The 18,510-nt window shown below is 48.1% G+C and overlaps 1 protein-coding gene across 8 annotated transcripts in view; it reads left to right on the top strand.

Annotated features, from left to right (window-relative positions):
• The first annotated feature begins 9,238 nt into the window (after positions 1–9,238).
• Positions 9,239–18,510, top strand: part of ADGRB2 (adhesion G protein-coupled receptor B2) — a 143,371-nt gene continuing 134,099 nt past the window's right edge. For 6 of the 8 annotated variants that reach the window (XR_013538415.1, XM_072980381.2, XM_072980384.2 and 3 more), the window contains exon 1: positions 9,239–9,658. The gene's annotated coding sequence lies outside the window, so the exon portion shown is untranslated. The remainder of the gene's footprint in view (positions 9,659–18,510) is intronic. The other 2 variants (XM_072980385.2, XM_072980388.2) reach the window with 2 other exon arrangements.

An 18,510-nucleotide genomic window follows, 5' to 3' on the forward strand; every position in this document is an offset into this window, starting at 1 on the left:
CCTTGATAGGGGCTGGACTGGATGATCTCACAGGATCCCTTCCAGCTCTGCCGTTCTAAGATTAAAGATGTTCTGAACTGGGCTCTCCGTGGCTGCTATCTGGGGAAAAGGACAGAGGAAAAGAAATGCACATAAGTGATGCTGCACTTTTTGCCCTTGTGTGCATTATGTCATGATCACACATACATTATTCACACTGGCCATTACACAGCTCCATTCCTTTGGGATGTGGAGTGGTGACCTGTGGAGGTAGAGAGCTGCAGATCACACTGGCTGGAGATCGGAGGAGGCATAGCCCAACATTGCCGAAGGATCCCTGTTTAATAACTACTTTTAGAACTACCAACTTTCATAAAGGCAGAAGTACACATCTTCATGGATGAAGATGAGGACCTGCCAACGTAGCTTTCTGTGTTGACTGAAAAAAGTGAAGACTCTTGGGTGTGAAAATCAAGGGAAACATTATGTAGATAAAACAAATAATGCTTTAATACCAATAACACAAATTGTATGAAATGATCATGGCTACTACTTTGCTGCATGGCCTGGAAAGAGGCAGAAATGCTGGAAGGCTTTTTATGTCTTCTCTCCACCCCACCCCAAAATTAATCAGTTGTTCCATGTGCCTGCTTTCCTTCTCTTGTGCGGAAATACTTTGCACAAACTCGGGAGACCTCATTGCTGTTGTTATGTGCCATCAAGTCACCTCCGATTGATGGTGACCCCATAAATGAGTGATCTCCAAACTATCCTGCCTCCATAGCCATGCTCAGCTCTTGCAAACGCAACCTTCTGGCTTTCTTTAGGGAGTCAAACCCTCTCCTCTTTCCTTCCAGCCTCCCACCTTTCCCAGCATTATTGCCTTTTCCAGAGAATCCTGCCATCTCGTGATATGCCCAAATTAGAACAGCCTAACTTTCAACATTTTTGCTCCCACCCACCCCCCAAAAAAGTGGAGATGAAGATCAACTAAATAAAATAATCAATGAAAATTACCTGTTACTAGAAGGCATAGCAATGTCCTTTTGAGCTCTCTCATCAGCTTGAGACCCTCCAAATCAATGGCATCCCAAGCCAACAGAACTGTTAGAGATTTATCCAGATGTTGGCCATTCAAGTCCGGTCCACTTTGGTGATGCGGAGCTGTCTATGGTGCTGAAATGAAGCGCTTGCTTTCCTGGGCTGTAATTGGCCAGCATCTTTCCTCTTTTGTAGCCCTTTTGGCAAGAGGGAGGTATGAGGAGGCTGCCAAGTTCATAGATCTTTAGCTAAGCCTTTCATCGAAATAAGTTTCATTTCACTGATCTTGCAGCTAATAGGCGGGCAACAGTTCAACCCCGCCGCAGATGATGCCTCTCGTTCTGCCTGCAAATCCCTCCTCCAAAGCCACCTCTTCTGTGAAGTGCTGGACTCCGTGCTTTGGAATTTATCCCCAATGGAGAGGGAGTCAAAGTTAATACTCTTTCAATGTGCTCCTTCATCTGCTTTGCTTTTGTCTTGCTCTCTTTTCTGCACTGGTAAAATGCAGACTGGAAGTTCCTTAGGATAGGAGCCGGTCTTTTGTGGCATTGTTTATCACACTCTCTAAGGCTTCATTCATATTGCTAGTGTTATAGAAAGAAATGGGTTGTATGATATCAATTACTCAGCACGCTTTCCCAACTGAAAAGCACTTTCCAACAAATGGTGAGGTTTTGAAGGGATGTGCTAATGCTCTAGCTGGGATGCTGAGGAAATTGCAGGACCTCAGACAGTTGCTTAGAAGAAATGATCCTGAAAAACAATGCCTCTGTATTCTTGAAGGCTTTCTCAGCTGGGATCTGATAGCTGTTGTGGGTTTTTCGGGCTCTTTGGCTGTGTTCTGAAGGTTGTTCTTCCTTTCACCAGGCTCTGTGGCCAGCATCTTCAGAGAACAGGAGTCAGAAGTCTGTCTGTGCTCTGGTGCAGTTTGTTTGGATAGTTGAGTATTTAGAGCTGTGTGAACACCTTTTGTCCTTTTCAGGAGATTGGGTGATTATGGTGATCAGCGGGTTTTTGTTGTGGGTGTATTGTTGTGATAAGGGGGAGAGATGATCTGTCGCTGTAGCTGGTCTTTTGTGTGCAGTGATCACCGGTCCTTGTGCCTGGGTAGAGTTCGTTGACCTTTTGCAAGCTGTATTTTTCAGTGCTGGGAGCCAGGCTTTGTTGAGTTTTAGACTTTCTTCTTTTTTGTTGAAGCTCTGCTGGTGTTTGTGGATTTCAGTGGCTTCCCTGTGCAGTCTAACATAATGATTGCTGGTGTTGTAAATTAATTTAGTATTTTGAAATAGAATTTCATGTGCAGCTTGTTTTAGGGCATGGTCAGCTACTGCCGATTTTTCTGGTTGTTTTAGTCTGCAGTGTCTCTCACGTTCTTTGATTCTGGTGTTATTTATTCATTTAAGATATCTATATGAGGCCCTTCTCCTGGAGGATCCAAAGTAGCTTATGGAGCCTCACAGTGCAGTGGTTAAACTGCAGTACTGCAGTGAAGACTCTACTCACAACCTGGGTTCAATCCCAGGTAGCTGGCTCGAGATTCACCCAACCTTCCATTCTTCTGAGGTCAGTAAAATGAGTATCCAGCTCACTAACGTGGGGGGATGTGTAGCCTATATGATTAAACTATAGGCTGCCCAGAGAATGCTTTAAGCACCATGAGGCCGTATAGAAGCAGCACACTTTGCTTCTTAAAAAAGAAATTGGGAAATTAAGTGATATATCATTGCAATGTGTTTAAAAACCATTAAACTAATATAGTAAAACTCATAATAAGAGAAGATTACAGAATCATAGAATAATGAAGTTGGAAGGGACCTCTAAGTCCATCAAGTCCAAACCCCTGCTCAGTGCATGAATACAGATCAAAGCAGATCTGATGGCAGTGGTCCAATTTTCTCTTGAATGCCTCCAGTGTTGGAGCGCTCACCACCTGCCAAGGTTATAGGTTCCATTGTCCTACTGCTCTAACAGTTAGGAAGTTTTTCCCAATCTTCAGCCTAAATCTGGATTCCTGTAGCTTGAGTCCATTTTTATGTGTGCTGCACTCTGGCATGGACAAGAAGAGATCCTGCCTATCTTTTAAGTATTTGAAAAGTATCTTTCAAGTATTTGAAAAGTGCTATTCTATCTCCCCTCAGTCTTCTTTTCTCAAGACTAAACAGACAAGCGCAAGTTATTTCAATGCCTCTTACATGGCATACTGTAAAGGGCTTTGGTTATAAGCAATGAAGTCGTCGGTGTTAAAGACAGAGCACCTGTTTTATGAGAAACGCTGGTCCAATAATCTGCCCTGCTAGGATTCGCTCTTGACTCACAGACTCCGTCCAACCAGGAGACCGGAGCCACCATCCGTGCAACTGAAAAGCAGGCAGAACGAGCAAATGGTCTTTCCAGGAAGTGTGTTTCAAATTAATCATCTCCTCGTTAAAGAACGCCTTTTGGAAATCCTCACCCTGATCCAAGCCCCTTGTGCTGTTTCATTACAGGAGGTCAAGATGCTCTTGTAGCAAAGTTATGGTTTATACACTGGATTGTTCCAGAGGCATGTAAAATCGGCTTGCTCTGATCTCCAGGAAGGATAAGCCTAATTTATTCACTCAGTCACACACACACACACACACACACACACACAGAGAGAGAGAGAGAGAGAGAGAGAGATATGCCCTGGTCTCCTAACCTTCCCAATCATTGCTGCCATTCTAATTACAAACCTGTACGAGCAGCCGTGGTTGAATCTGATCTGTGGTGCCATGGAAATTTGAATAAATGGCTTTATAATGCACTACTGAGAACTTTGAATTGCTTTATGGGTACCGGAATGCATCCCTTAAGAGAGGAAATGAAAGAGGTGAGGCTTTGGTCACCAGGATAAGTCCAACCCCAATATTAGAACTAATGAGTGCTTCGAAGAAAACTTTGGCTTTAGCGTGGACAAGGACATTCTACCGCGGCCACTAGGGGGCAGAGCTGAAGTTCACAAAACCGAAACTTTAAATAATAAGTTTGTTCCATCATACGCTACATGTCAAGTAAATGTCAGTCCTCTGAACCCCAGAGGATTCTAGCATTATGGGAAGGCCCTATGTCACCGCCCTGGTCAGCCTTTAAGAAGAACTCAACATCAACCGAGATTTCCAGACATTTTATTTAATGTTGATCGCTTTGCGAATTGGGGTGAAATTTCGTTTGGTCAAGATGAGCCCCTGAATTGCTCTGAACTGTTCTCCAGAGGACTGGCTTCACTACATCACCATGGATCAAGAGAGGATAGATGCAGTGAGGAAATGAGAGAGGCCCTTTGACACTTTACAGCAGAAGGGAATTTGACCAGCCATAGTTCATTGGGACTGGGGGAAAAAAAATCAAACTTGCTAATGAAGTCCTGCAGAAAACCAAGCGCATAACAAAGGGAGGCAATTTGCAAACTTCTGTGTCAAAAACCCTGTGTGGAAAAAAAGAGGCCATGACAATCAGATGTTTTCAGCTGTTAAGGAATTCCTTCTACTAACAATGTGCTGTCTACAACATATAGTCAATCAGCTTGAATTCCCTCTGGAAGCAGCCAGCCATCGGTCCAATTCCCCCCTTTTTTCTCCTGACCCTTTGGTCCACCAGCATCACACCAGGGCATAATCCAGTCCAGAGTAGAAAAGCTGGACTAGTTTTTGTTTGGATTTTCAAACCATAATTTCAAAGTTGTCCAATGAAAAGAGAAGCTTAAATCTGGACTAGATCCATAGCTAGAGTCCCTTGCTGTTGATCTCCTTAGACCTATTAGGGGCATTTTCTTCCCTAATGCGGCTGCAATGTATCAGCATTTGCATATATTAATCCCCGGATAGACCCCATATTATACACTTATTAATTGCCTTTATGAGGATATTGCTGTATTATTGCGTGCTAGTCTTCCTTTCCTAATTGCTTTTAATTACACTTGCTTTATCCCATGTTTATTACCACACAGACACTAATTTGCCATTATTGGTAGCATCCACTTAGACAGGGGAGGGCAGCTCCGTTAATGAGGTGCCCCCACCACCACCATCATTAATAAAGAGGGAAGTGTTCCTTTCACAAATAATGCCTTCATTGGAGGGTCTGTAACAGCGTATGGCAGCTTTCCCCACCCCCAAAGCCTGGCGGTCTCTAAAGGTGCTGTGTTACAAATCCCATCATCCACCCTCTAGCTACCTGGGGTCGATGGGAGCTGTAGTCTGGCTCAGTCTGGAAGGCACAGAGTTAGGGAAGTTTGGTTTGTGGCTTCTTAGTGAGACACCCCTAATGGCCCAGTAGAGGGCAGCAGTGCCCCTAAGAAGAAGTGCCACTCACTGGCCCTCTCCTTTCAGCCTTTGCAACGGCTCCATCACTGGCTTAGGAGCAGGGGAAGAAGGCAGGGAAAGACAATCGGTCTCCTGCCGTTGATATTTGGGGGTTCTATCTGGCTGCCTTGTCAAATAAAACTACTTGCTGATCCTTCAGGTGCAAAGCCAGCTGCAAGCTACCAATGACCTCTTGCACCCCAATGTTATGCTTACATCAGAGGACATATCATTTCCACGCCTGGGGTACTTCTGTTGCCTTTCAAATCAGCCCCTGGCTCCTGGCTAAGGTTCTTTCCCCATGCAAGCTGCCCTTCCATTTCTTTCACTCTCTTGTTGGTCTGCATCTGGCCATTAACGTTCTCCATCGACCGCTTTGCCGCACGTCCCCCCCCCGTCCACTGGGGCCATGTGTCACACACACTCCCTGCCCGCAGGATATATGTTTCTGGGCTCCACAGCATTCTTCTTCACACCATAATGCATGCTGGTTGTTGTGGGTTTTTCGGTTTCTTTGGCCATGTTCTGAAGGTTGTTCTTCCTGACGTTTTGCCCATCTCTGTGGCCGACATGGACAGAGTTCCGACTCCTGTCCTCTGAAGAGGCCGGCCACAGAGACGGGCAAAACATCAGGAGAAACAACCTTCAGAACACGGCCAAAGAGCCCGAAAAACCCACAACAACCATTAGATCCTGGCCATGAAAGCTTTCGCAAATACATAATGCATGCTCTTTTTTTCTTTAAAAGGTTTCTTTGATGCCCCCCTTGATTGGAAGCCTTGGGGGTGTGTGATGATACGGTAATTAAAACAGGAAAATAAATTGATCAGCTAAAGAAAAGAACTAAAAAGTCTAGGAAGCCGAAGAGAACCCCAGAATGTCTTCTTAGTGGGTGCAAAACTGCTATAACCATGTAGTCTAGCTATGTTCCACCACTTTCAGAGGGGGCCCATTCCACTGTCAAGTGACTGTTGCCATTGGGAATCGATTTAGGTGAAATTTGTTTTCTCATAATTTGAATCAGCTGGTTCACATCCCATACTCTGGAGTAGCTGAACATGCAGGCTGGCCTCCATCTTCTGCAGGAGGTCCCTGCGGGTGTCAGAAGACGGTTAGTGTGCTATCTTTTTTTTTTTTGCTTTCTTCCCTCCAGGCTGAACGGAGCCCAATCTATAAAAAAATACTGCAATGCATTAACAACCCTTCATTAACAACGAAGGTAAAAAAATAGTCAGGAAAATGTGTGGATAAACAAACAAGTCTGCAACAGACAGATGATGCCCCCTCCACCTGCCATTAGCAGCCCCTGTCATCTTGACATGGAGATCATTTCTCCTGGTGGGTGCCACAGCAGAGAAGACCCAGCACTGCATTGCAACCCACTGAGCCGCACTAGGGGTACACGAATCATAATGAGTGGGTAATCAATATTGCGAAACAGACGATTTCTGAAATTGCTTGGCCTAATATTGTTCAGAGCTTTGTAAATGGAATGAGACATCTTGAGTCTGGTTTGATAGCACAGGCATTACTCCAGAGACTGCAATCTAAAGGAGGGAGGAATCCGCTTCTGGTTAGACACGAGCTCTCTCCAAGGTGCTGAAGCCAACTCCATCCACCCCATAGGTTCAGCAGCACAGGTAACACCTTTGGACTCAAATCAAACATGGGGTCAACACCTCTCATGAACTCAGACTCACCCTCTTCCACTCCGCAGCCACCCCACCCCACAGCCCCTGACACTCTCGGCCACAACTTGGAAGAAACTTCTTACTAATGACTGCATATCTGTTCTTTGTTTCTTTCCCCAATAACCAAGGTGTGAATATATTACTTTGAGATTGGTCCTTTGAGGAAGGATAACACCATTCCTTTTTTAATGTGTTTCTTAACCGTAGCAGTAACTTTTTCAAGTTATGGGGTGTGCGGCTTCACTAAGAGTGCATCTACATTGCACAATGATACTGATTTGACACCGGTTTCGCTGGGGCGGCATCACACTGAGAGATTATGAAATGAATTAATTTTTGTTTCTTAATTAATTAATAGGCTGACGGTGCAGTTATCAAAGGCAACCTGTTAAAAGGCATGTCTTAAATGTAACGTCTAATTGCATCACCCATTACAGAGGCAGATTTGTGTGTTGTGTGTGTTTTTGGCCAGATGCCTCACAGCAGTGCTGCCTGGCGTTGCCCCCCCCCCCCAAGCTCCTAATTCAAAGTGTGTTTCATTGATCATGATTTCTTATGTTAATTTAGTTGTCATGGTTCCACTAGATGTGATTCAGGGAAGGTATGCCCACCCCTTCCGAACCCAGCATGGAGGAAGGAACTGTAAGCTCCTGCTGGGATCCAGAAGGCTAAATCCCAAGCCCAAGTCCACACTGTGCCCAACCATGGATTCTCAGGGGGCCAGGATGTTAAATCTTAGATGAGAACATCTCTGTATCTATGCCAGAGAAGGAGGCCGAAAAGCCCTCCACCCCTTACTACAGAATGAAGACATGGGCCTTGGTTAGAAGCCCACAGTGTTGGCTGTGGAGGGGTTACTTTCAGGAAAGGGCTCCTTAAGAGTAGGGGTCTCCTTGAGGAAAAGCTCCTCCTCCCAAGGAGACCAGGGGACCAAATCCTGCAGTGGAGTTCCTTTCAGGTGACTAAATACCTTCACCTGAGCTCTCGGTGAGATTCAAGCAGCTCTGCTACATGAGCCGTGATCCAGTGGTTCCCCACCTTGGGGCCCCAAAAGGTTCTTGGACTATAACTCCCAGAAATCCTGGCCAGTGCAGCTAGTGGTGAAGGCTTCTGGGAGTTGTAGTCCAAGAACCCCAGTGGGGAACCACTGCCTTAATCTGATAGCAAGAGCTTTGCCGGAAAGGATGTTTCGTTTAGGTCCTCTTGACTTGACCTGGCTTGTATTCCATTCCATGACTTCCAGACTCTTCCTTTCCTGTTATCACTGGACTGGTTTGGACTTTGGGGTCCCTCCTATTGATTTCCCTGGTAGGACTCGATTTGCCCGTCTCCTGCTTCTGAACAACCTTCCTCAGAACAATCTCGTCTGTGGGACAGCTTCTCAAGACCTTGTTCCTAGAACCAGTTTCAAAGCACGTTCTAAGGATGAAACAAAGAAGGTGGGTGACAAACCCTGGTCGAGCTCTTGTGTAATGTGTGAATGCTTGGCTTTTCCACTCAAGCACTAACTCATGGATCCCGGTTTTCTATTGCTGGACAGGGGCAAACCGTGTGACCTGTGAATCTTGTCCCTCATTATCAAACATGGATTGTGATTTTGTAAGGTCGTGGCCAACTGGGGTTCAACCTCCGTGCAATGTGTGAACGGTGGACTCTTCCTCTCAAACCCACATCCATGGCGCTATCCTGCCGGTTGGTAGGCTCCCCCTAAGGTGTGAGAGGTGGGCCAGTGAGTTGGCTGTGTCTGCTTCACATTCCGAGGTCCGGATGAATCTCAGAGGCTCTACACAGCTGCCGCCGCCCCCCCCCTCCCCAGGTCCTCTGGGTTCCCAAGCCCTGATGCATCCAGGGCCTCCTTAAAGCTTGGGCCCTCCTGCCCACCCCCTCTCCCCTCCCCCCTCCCTCCCTCTCCCCCCCTCCCCGTTCCTCTCCGCGCAAACTCCACGCCATGCCTGCTCTGCTGCTGCTGTTGGTATCACACACACGCTCACTCTCTCTCTCACGCACACACACACGCATACACACACACCCCAGCTCTCTCCAGCGCGAGGACCCTGCAGGAGAGGAGTCAACGGCAGCCCAGCCCTGCCTGGCCGTGGAAAGGGAAGGCGAGGCGGCGGCGGCAGCGGCAGCGGCAGCGGGAGGAGGAGGCAGCTGCGGGCCCGGGAGCGCATCCCTCTCCAAGGATGCCAGGCGGGGGTGGCTCTCCTTGCTCCGCAGCCTCCCGCCGTCTCCCGCAGCCCCGGCCCTGGGATCCGCTTGTGCACTAGTCCGAGGCGCGCACCCAGGGGAGTCGGGACCCAAGGGGGGCGCCTCCCCCCCACCTCCCCAAATCGCTGGCTCGCTGGCTCTCTTTTCGGTGGGCAGATCCGGAGAGTTGCCCCCGCTCCGCCTGGTGCGCAATTGACCAAGGAACTTGGGGCGCGTTATTGCAACTTGCATGGAGGTGTTTGCAGCCGCGGGACTTGAACAACCGCTTCGCCTCGGACTCGCCTCCCGTCCCTCGCTTTTTGCCCGGGGTTCGTTTTTCCAGCACCCCCTTCCCCCGAGGCAAGGCATGGCAAACTTCGGCTCGCTCGCTGCTTCCTCCTGGAAGAAGGTCTTGAAGTCCTGCTGAGCAAAGATCAGGTAAGGAACGAGCAAGGAAAAGAGAGAGAAATGGGGGGGGTCCCTTCTCTGTCTTTGGAGGGGAGGGGAGGCTGGACGCCTCGCTTTCACAGCGGATCGGTATGCCGGCGAGCTGCGCTGACACCCCCCCCCTTTTCTCTGGCCCCCTCTCTCCCGGATTTTCCACCAGGAGCCCCGGGGGCAAGTTGGTTTCAGAGGAAGGATGCACGGATGCCTTCCGCCCCCCCCCCCCCACATCCGTCGCCTTAGCATCGTTCTAATCGGCTCTCTCTCCCCGCCCGGGTCGGTTGGCCCTCCTGCTTCCTGGCTTTTCAAGAGATGCCAGGGAACTCTGTGTGTGTGTGTGTGTGTGTGGGGTTTGGAGAGGAAGAAGAGAGAGAGAGACCATTTTGTTTTCGGGGGGGGGGAATGCCAACAGTCAAGTGTGATGAGGGGAAAAAAAGCCGGGGAGCCTTTCAAGTTTGCTCGTAGCCAGCGGCTGGTGCTTGCCATGATAAAAATGCATTTTGCGAGAGGAGACGGAATGGAAGCCCCCCTCCCACCTCCAGCACGGAAGTTTTTTTGGGGGGGCTGGTAGTTTTGCTGCGGGGGAGAGAAGGGGAATAAATGCACTCTTGCATGCTCCTCTCTCCGCTTTTGCGAAAGAGACAAGTGTCCGGAGCTTCCTCGTCTTTTCCTGCTTCTCTCTCTCTCTCTCTCTCTCTCTCTCTCTCTCTCTCTTTTTCTTTTGCTGCATTTTGTGATTCGAGGCATCCTCTCTTCCTCCCTTAGTCCCCCCCGCCGCCGCCTCCGCCGCCCCCGAGTCGCGGGCGGTTTTTTAAGGCGCTTTGCAATAACAATAATAATAACCCTCAAGAATAAATCGCTCCTTTCCAAGGGGAGGCTTTTTAAGAAGGGTTTTATATCTGTCTGCCTGGTCGGATTTCCTGATGCCCAAAGAAGGCGCGCGGGGGAAGGAGAGAAAAAAGAGATTAATTTTTTTTAAAAACCAAACCCTAGTAGACCCCCCCCCCCCGCCGACTTCTCTGTCCCTGTGATTCCGGAGATCTTTCGCCTCCCGAACCCCCCCGGGTGGACTTGGAGAATGTGTAAGGTCTTCGGGAGATTATGCCTCCTCTTTGGGGTGCCCGGATTCGTGGCCAAGGAGAGAGAGAGAGAGAGTGGATGGAGGGGATGGGGGGGTAGGTTGGAAACCCGGGTGTCTTCGCTGGCGTTACCTAATACCGAGTAGAAACGGGGTCTGTCTCTGTGTCTGTGTTTTCTCAGCGGAAGGTAACGGAGTGTCTCATTAACGGGTTAAGTTGCCATTGGATCGGTGGGCGCCAGTAGTTGGATTGCTTTCGCGTTGCTGGCAAACCGCAATATTGCTTTTTTTTTTTTTTTTTTGAGGGGAGAGGGGGTGACGACCGGGTTTTCTCTTCTCCCCCTGAAAAGAAGCCGATCAGAATATGGAACAGTAATACTTTGGGACGGAAAGGAGAGTCTGCAAGGGGGGGTTGTATCAAAGTGAAGCCTACTTATTAAAAGCGGCAGCACCGACTCCAGGTTTGGGGGTTTATTTTTAATATTGGAGTATTGGTGTTTTTTTTTTTTTTTAATACGGGGGGGGCGCAGATCAGGTGGCTTGCTCTGTGCAGAAGTGTTCTCTGGCGCCCACTACAGGGCAAGGAAGAAATGACACCTGATGCTTCGACTGTGGTTTCTGAGTTTTGACTTTTATTTTTTTAAAATTGTTTCTGCGGGGTGTGCGTGTTTAATAACAGGTTGCACTTTGTTTGCTGGTAGACTCTGGCTTGTACGGAAATATAGCAGCCATACTTTGGCAGAAGGTAAAGTGTAAAACACTTACCTTTTATCTTCTGGCAGCCAATATTCTGTTATTTTCTGTACCTCCGATTATGATCAATGGTATCTGAGAGGCCGGGTGGAGTCTTGAAAGCCTGCTTAGGAGGCCTTCTGGGTGGTGGCTTCTCAGCTCGGCAATTTTATTCCTCGTGGGGATCCACCAGAGTCAGCACCAAAGCATCCACATCTCGAAAGGTGGCTTTTAATATTTGTTTAGACTTTCAGAACCTGGGCTTTAAAAAGTACTTTGGAAACATCCAGATTTGTTCCGATGTTGTTTTAATGAAAAGTCCTAGGTAGGATCTGTCCGAACCCCCTTTGATGATGGGTAATTTCAGGATCCCATATCTGACCCATGAGTCAAATGTCAAGGAAAGGAAAAGGAGACTGTGAAATTTCAGGAAAAAAAAAACCAGAACTTCATGCAATACAGATACTAATTTTTATGGCAAGAAAACTTGTCTATTTTTCTGCTGCAATTGTGTCCTTTTCCCCAAAGTTTCTTTTTCATTTTTAAAAATATGATATTGCAAATTGAATACTTACCACTAAAAGGGGATTGGAGAATAATAAAAGGAAGGCTGGCTGGTTTGAAGGGTTTTTTTTGTTTTTTGTTTTTTTAAAGGAAAAGAGGTGGTGCTTAAAGGTTTGGGAACCACTGATCAAAACAGGCACACAGTATTTTTCTGATGCTCAGAATTAACCCATTGGAATTCTCATTCTGCAGAGACTAGGTGAGGCTGCTTTTGTTTGGAAATACAACGGAGACACTTGTGTGATAAAATAAGCCACATGTTAACATGCCAGTGACGAGGTACAGCACCGAGATACTACTTGTATGCATCCTTTTTCATACAGTCCCTGTTCTGGGTTTCCACGGTGAACATTCCGGGCTGGGTTTCTGTGCCCTTACCTTTGTGCATAGAATAACAGGTCTTTCTTGCTTTTGTTCATCTTTAAGTGGATCTCCGGAGAGGTTTCAGCACCTTGAAGGATGGCTTTGCTTCCTTTGGACGTCTTAGAGGCTGGCTCTACTCTCCGGCTTCATTCAATGGACCTGCTTGCGTGTATCTGTGTTCGGTTCTCTTCTGGAGGAATTGGTGCATCACCTTTCATAGTTAAGAAGGCAGGCTGAGAAGCCCTGAAATGGGGGGGGGGGGGCTTCCTGTAAATCATTCCTGCCTATTCATTATGAGGCTTGAAGGGAATCAGCAGGTTTTCAGCTTCCGCCCTTCCTTTGTAATGTGAGGATGACCATAACACTGGCCTGCCTACGGGACTGCTGGAAAAGCAGCCAAGATACATGTAAAATGCTTGGTGGACCATGTAGACCTGGCTGGATGGCTCAGTGGTTAGGCTGTGGAGCCAGAGGTTGGGAGTTCGATTCAGCCACTGTGCCCCCTCTCTTCTGAGTACAGCCAGCCAGGGTAGCCTTGGGCCAGCTGCACAGTCCCAGGGCACCCCCCAGAAGAAGGGAATGGGAAAACCACTTTTAAATATCCTGTACCTGGGAAACCCTGGACAGGCTTGCCATAAGTCAGAATGTGGAGCTGGAGGTTGGGAGTTCAATTCCCCTCCTGTGCTTCCTGCAAGAAGGGAAAGTCCAAACTACTTTGAGTCTTCTCTACCTGGGAAACCCTGGAAAGGGTCACCAATGGCCAGAATTGACTTGACAGCACATGATTATTATTACACAATGTAGTGTATGCGAAGCCTAGGCTAGTTGACAAAGCCATCCCATGCCTCTTTGCTCAGAATCAGGGCTCATGGTGCTTAATGGCATTTACTTCCTACTAAGCGTGCTTCGGGCTGGAGCTGATGTGACAAATGTTGTGCATTGTGATCTAGTTGATCCAGTCCTGTGGCTGCTTCTTGTGATGTGTGTGTGTGTGGGGGTGCCCAATGGTATTCTGGAGGCTTACTCCCTTCTGCAACCTTCCCCAACCTGACCAGTGCTCCGAGGGCCTGGAATTGTCAATAAAACATCTGGAAGAGGCCAGATGCATGTAGACTTCCCCAATAAGTATGTTGCTGGTATATAATTTCTGGACTGTGTGATAATATCCGTACATGTGCTGTTTATGTTTCATCTCTCTGTTTTGAGAGATGTGGCGCAGCTCAGTGGTGTGGTGCATGCGGGGGGGGGGGGTTGCGAGTCCAAATCCTCACTGTGCCACCCAAGAGAGCGACCAGAGGAGATCATGGCCCATGTATGGTTGACGGGGTTATATGCTTTACCATCTGTGTGGTGCACCTTTGGGCAAGTTGCATGGTTCCAGAGCACCACTAGAAAGAAGGACCGGGCAAGCCACTTATCAATACTTGATGCATGGAGCAGGGGGAGGTCACAGTGAGAAGTAATTTTAGAGGGCAGTGTATGGGGTCACCATTTAGAATGACTATCAGCGTCTCTTTAAGCCAGTACTAGGGGCTTCTTGAAACAAGTTTAGGGCTCATTCTCCTGCACTATTCCTAAAAGGCTTACTTGAAATAATCCATGGCTCTTTTCTGTTTTTGCCTAAATTACAGGTGCTTAAGCGAATGCCCTGTGTGACAGCCCTAAGATCAGCACTCAGCCGTTGCACTCTGCTAGAGTAAATACCAAATATTCTCAGACAATGTGGGCTTCAACTTGAGTACAGGAAACCAACTACACCGTAGACCTCTCCGTTTTCTTTCGGTGCCGGCTCCTGGCTCCCTTTTGTTCAATGCCCTGCCTTGTCATTTGGATTGGGTGGCTTACCCGCAGGGGAAACAAAATTCATGTGTGCGGGTTCCTGCTGGAAAGCAAAGACTGGGCGTGTGAATCGAGCCGCGGGATCAGCTTGGAGGCACTGATGGGTTTTGTTTAAGTCTGCTCCCAGCTGGCAATCACCCTGGCAGGGATCTTGACGCAGCTGCCGCCTAGACGCATGCCAGTGACCCCTTTTGCTTTTCCAGGTTAGCCTGTACGTCTTTGCTTGCTGCCACTGTCTGGTCCAGAGCAACAAGCCTGCACCTGTCTTATCTACAAATGGCAGAACATGGGACCGAAACGTTCCTAGCCTTGCTGCTGATCATAGAGTCATAGAATAATAGAATTGGAAGGGGGCCTCTAAGGCTATCGAAGCCAACCCCCCTGCTCAAGGCAGGAACCCAAATCAAAGCAAATCTGACAGAGGGTGGCCCAGTTTCCTCTTGAAGGCCTCCAGCGTTGGAGCGCTCACCACCTCTGGAAGACATGGGTTCCATTGTCATACTGCTCTAACAGTTAAGAAGTTTTTTCCTGATATTCACCCTAAATCTGGCTTCCTGTAACTTGAGCTCATTGTTGCAGGCCCTGTACTCTGGGAGGATGGAGGACAGATCCTGCCCCTCCTCTGTAGGACTACCTTTCAGGTATTTTAAGAACGCTATCCTATCTCTCTCCCTCCCCCCCCAGTCTTCTTTTCTCAAGGCCAAACATGACCAGTCATTTCAATCTTTCTTCACAGGGCTTGGGTTCCAGTCCCCTCATCCTCCTTGTTGCCCTCCTCTGAACTTGCTCCCATTTTTTCATCATCCTTCAGTGGTGTCCAGAACTAGATATAGAACTCTAGATGAGGCCTAACCAGTGCTGAACAGAGGGGAACTAGTACCTCATGGGATTCGCAGACTATACTTCTGTTAATGAATCCTAAAATCACACTTGCCTTTTTTGCAGCCACATTGCACCGTTGGCTCATATGACAGTGAGGCATTTCCTGGCACCCTGGGTGGACATCTTGCACGGGTGAAAACAATGTGGTGTTCCAGAAAAATAAGTTTGTGCATACAATTCCCTACAATTGAGCAGAATCAGTCCAAACTAGACTTCTTTGGACTGAAGCATGAGGTGGGTTGCTTGCATCTTTCTTAGCAATCCACCAGCCCATCTGTGCCTGCTCAGTTCAGGTGTGCACCCACCCACACATTTTGCTTCTCCAAAGGAAAGGACGCTGGAGACATTTTATGTAAATTGCTGGGATCTGATGGTAAAGAAAAAAAATAACACATTTGGAGTCTTTGATTCCAAATGTGAAGAAATTTGCAATGATGTTCAGAATTCCTTAAGGAAAAAAAATAACCTCCTCAAACCTGAAACATAACTCTCCTCCATTCCTACATGGATTCCTTTTATTCTCTCCCTTTCATTGCACAGCTAGAGACAATTTGAGAGAGCTACAGATTGCTGAGCAGGACAAGAGGGCGTTTGTGTGAGCCCTGAGTGTCTGAGCAAGGGCCATTCATTCACCCAGTCCTGCTGCATGCACACAAACGCACACACACCCTCCGCAGATCTGCCCAGGCAATGTAGCACTCATTCTTTAGGAGCACCAAGCTTCTGTTTCCGTTTCATCCCGGGCCTCTAATTCCTCCCGATGTGACAGCTGTCACGGCCCAAGCGAGAGCAGGAGGAACATGTCGCTTTTGATAAGGACTCTCTAGGCAGCTAATTCCTCACCAGGAGGATGATGGCGGGAAGAGGTTGCACCAAAGACCCTAAACGTGGCTCTCTGTTTGGTGCTGGTTCCTCTGAGTGTCTCCACCTCAGTTTTTTCCTCTTGCCAGGATACCAGCACATGTCATGCTCCATGTTCCCAGCTGAATTTTGTTTGGGACAGAGCAATTAAAAAAGCACACACTGTCCACTGCACGTCTGCAGGACAGCAAGGAGAAAAACATTCTAGGAAATGTGGTCTTCCTTTAAAACAAAGCCATGCAATCTCTTGTTTTAGCATAAGACAACAGCTGGGCAGTTCAGTGGTTTGGGGATCTGGTTGACTTTGGAGCCAGAGGTTGGGAGTTTGATTCCCCGCTGAGCCTCCCTGATAGGGGCTGGACTGGATGAGCCACAGGGGTCCCTTTCAGCTTTGCAGATTATACAACCTGCACACCCTAGAGCCGTGGCTCCCCAGATGTTGTTGGACGAAAACAACCAGAAGCCTTCACCGCTGGCTATGCTGGCCAGGATTTCCGGGAGTTGTAGTCCAAAAAAATCTGGGTTACCCAAGGTTGGGATCCACTGTCTTAGAACATCTTTCATGTACTTTCTATTTGCTTGCACCCAGAGCGTTTCCAATAACATCTCCCATAATGAACCTTTGCTCTCGGCTACAATGGCTGGAGGTCATGAGAGGTGTAGATTGGAGGCCACCAGAAGGGCTGCTGTTGGTTGTGTCCTCTTCTAGATGTCGTCATCTTGCTCTAGAGGTTTCCTGCTCTTCAGCAGAACCCACTTTCCCCCTATGAGACTGGTGCACAATCTCCAGAAATAGATGTCCCCGTGGGAGTCGCTGCAATTATTCGTGGCTTGCTGGAAAGTGGAGGGCACCTTCTGAATGGGGTTGGGCTCCATACCCCCAGCTCTCTTAGCAGGGAAAGTGGTTGTTAAGGAAGACTAGAAGTGACAGTCTGGCTTCCTCAGCAGGTCCTTCACTGTGTCCTAGTTGGGTATCTTACAGGCAGGACTTAATGCATTCATGTGCTGCTTTAGCAATGTTCATGAAGTAATTCAGTGCCACCTCCAGCTCCTTCGAAGAGGCTGATGAGCAACTCTGAAGCAAGAGATGCAATTTCGGGTTGGTTTCCTTTCCCACCTCTTTGGGACTCTCCGGTGTGTGTGTGCGTGCATGCGTGCATGTGCACGCACACACAAATGGCTGAAAATGGCAACACACACACACACACACACACACACACACACACACACACACACAAAAGGGGGAAAGCAGAAAAAGATCAGAACAGAACTAACTGGTGACTAGAAATCCATTTTCTATTTTGAAAAAACCTGCATTATGGACTGTTAAATTGTGCAGAGCCATCTGGATAGCTCGGTGGTTTAGGTCTGGCTGTGGATCCAGAGGGTGGGAGTTCGATTCCTCTTCTCCTGGGAGAAGAGCTAGCCTAGGTAGCCTTGGGCCAGCTGTACAGTGTTCCCAGAGCACCCCCTGAAGAAGGGAAGAGGGGGAACCACTTCCACATATTCTCTACCTGGAAAACCCTCAAAAGGGTTACCATAAGTCAGAATTGGCTTGATGGCAAACAGTTATTAATTAAATTGTGCAGGGAATGGGGGACTGTACCCCAGTTTAAAAGGTTCTACATTGTCGAATTGATTCTGGCTGATGGTGATGGCATTAAGTCCTCCGATGTCTTTGACCAGTTCCTCCTCCATGGGGTGGTCTGGGGGTGTCCAGCTTTTCTCAGAAGGGATGGGACACCTCACTCCATCAGCCACATGAACTCTATTCTTGACTGGCACCTTCCCTAGATGGGATGCAGCTTCCTGAACAGGTGCTATGACCCAATGATCTATAAACTGGCATTCACCTTTGCCAGGAGAACCAAAAGCTGGAGGAGAGCCGAAAGACCACAGAGACAGCCTTGTTATGTGCCCTTCAAGTCACCCCTGACTTATGGTGACCCAATGAATAAGCAGTCTCCAGAAAGTCCTATCCCCCTCTGCTTTGCTCAGCTCCTGCAAATTCAAGCCCATGGCTTCTTTGAGGGGGTCAGTCCATCTCGTATTTGGTCTTCCTCTTTTCCTGCTGCCTTCTACCTTTCCCAGCATGATGGCCTTTTCCAGAGAATCCTGCCTTCTCAACATTTTGGCCTCCATAGATCAAGTTCAGGCTTGATTGACTTGCTATGCTTTCCCCCAGCCTCTCCTCTACCTCTCCGAACCAGCCCCCCACCTCCTTGTCTTTGGATCACCCCCCCCCTCCCCTTCCACTTTTCATCACGCGAATCTCTGAAAAGGCACAGAGTGTTCTCTGGCAGGGAGCAAAACTTAATCTTCAAGCCACTTTGTCTCCCATTTGGAAAAAAAAACATTCCTTAAAACCTGACAGTTAAGGTAAAATACATCCCTGTGCGAAGGCTGTGTGGCTTGCCAGCAAACGGGATGCCAATCCAGCGATGGCTAAAAATCGCCCTCCTTCACTACCGCTGCTGAATGAGGCTGCCAGGGGTGTGTTCAGGTTCTCTGGATGGAGGGTGGCAGC

Source organism: Pogona vitticeps, chromosome 9 (assembly GCF_051106095.1).
Source record: "Pogona vitticeps strain Pit_001003342236 chromosome 9, PviZW2.1, whole genome shotgun sequence".
In the NCBI taxonomy this organism is placed as follows: domain Eukaryota; kingdom Metazoa; phylum Chordata; class Lepidosauria; order Squamata; family Agamidae; genus Pogona; species Pogona vitticeps.